A 1,948-nucleotide genomic window follows, 5' to 3' on the forward strand; every position below is an offset into this window, starting at 1 on the left:
TGTCCGAGGTTGGCAAAGCCAAATTAACGAACGTCATTAATTGTTTTCCGTCTTTCACTCAAGAAGGTCTCGGCAAGACCAACTTGATAACGCACTCAATCGACGTCGGTACGGCTAAACCGATAAAACAACGACACGGCCATGTATGCCGAGATTGACAGAATGTTACAATTGGGTGTGATAGAGGAGTCCGAAAGTTCGTGGTCTTCTCCTATTGTAATGGTGATGAAACCCGGAAAAGTTAGGATCTGTCTAGATTGCCGAAAGGTAAACAGTTTCACGGAAAAGGATGCATACCCTCTTCCTCAGATAGCGGGAATTTTAAGTCGTTTGCCTAAGGCGGAATTCATATCCAGCCTTGACCTTAAGGACGCCTATTGGCAGGTTCCTTTAGAGGTTTCATCACGAGACAAAACGGCTTTCACTGTCCCTGGTAGACCGCTTTACCAGTTTAAGGTTATGTCATTTGGGCTGTGCAATGCCACTAGTACAATGTCCCGTTTAATGGACAAGGTTGTGCCAGCACATCTCAGAAACGAGGTGTTCATTTACCTTGACGATTTATTGGTAGTTTCTTCCAGCTTTGAGAGGCATCTTGAAGTTCTCAGAGAGATCGCGCGGCAGATAAAGCGTGCAGGTTTGACGATCAATATTGGCAAAAGTCACTTTGAGTGCTTCGGGTGCGATATCGTTTTATTCGTTTTGATGCAAAAAAAAATATTAATTAGAAAATGTTTTTGAGTGCACATATAATATAATATATATTATATTATATAAAATAATTATATAAAATAATAACCACGTCAAAGCAGAAATGCCTTGATTTGAAAAAATGAATTAAACCAAAAAAAATGAATTTACACTAAGAATATTTATTTCCTTTAAAAAAAAATTTAATTTTAAATAAAATTAAAAGTAATTAACTAGCGAACCACTGATGAATGATGAATTAAGAACGAGTATTAATAATCATGAAAAAACAAATTATCGAATTTCCTTGAACATATAACTATTTATTTAATTTTTAAAAATCATTTTGTTTAATATACCCTATACTTAGTTTTAACTGTTTTTACTATACATATGTACTTTACATTAATAATTATATACACCTGTGAAGCCCAGTATTTACCCATGAGGTTTAACGCGTATTATATTTTTTTTTTTTCTCGCCGAAACTGTTTCTCTGTTCCGTAAATTATCTAAAAAAGATTAAATATGTTACTCGCGATTGAAATAATTATTAAAATGGAAGCTTAATGAACTAACTAACTAAACTCAGCTGATGTCTCTGCGGTCGTAGGGTATATAAAAGGGATCACCAGAGTTATGCTCTAGCGGCAGGTGGTCATAGGTAGGGTGGTCAATATGCGAGCCAAATTACATCTACGGCGTCGCAAACAACAAATTTCTCTCTCTTTCTTTTACACTGTCCCCTTTCATTAATTTCTCAAAAATCTTCTTTTCTAAATTTATGCATCTTTTCTTTTTGGGTAGGTAACTAGCTTTTGATATTTTCGCATGCACGCTCAATTCTGATTTTATTAATAGTAATACGTAGACAGTGTCAAGATCTGTACGAGCAAGACCTCCACCCCCAAGCCGACGAGCTAGAGCCGGAATATTTAGCGTGCCCAGCCAATACAGATCCTTGAAAACATTAAAGTACTTTGCACTTTAGTCGAACGTTACACGCTACAAGGAGCACCCACCTTGGCCGGCAATTAGTTCTGTCCCGCGGAGCACCCACGCTGTCCCACGATCTGCAGCCGCCCGGAGGAGCACCCCATTGTTGACGATCTGCGGTCGCCCTTTGCCAGTGATCAGCAGTTGAAACAGTGATCTCTCATTTAATTTAACGAGGAATTTCCTCGGCCAAATAAGAGCATAGGCTAGGGAAAAAAAAATTTCCAATTAGATCGGCCCTAACCCAAATTCAAATTTAGAA

The sequence above is a fragment of the Drosophila gunungcola genome, unplaced genomic scaffold (genome assembly GCF_025200985.1).
Source record: "Drosophila gunungcola strain Sukarami unplaced genomic scaffold, Dgunungcola_SK_2 000170F, whole genome shotgun sequence".
NCBI lineage: Eukaryota > Metazoa > Arthropoda > Insecta > Diptera > Drosophilidae > Drosophila > Drosophila gunungcola.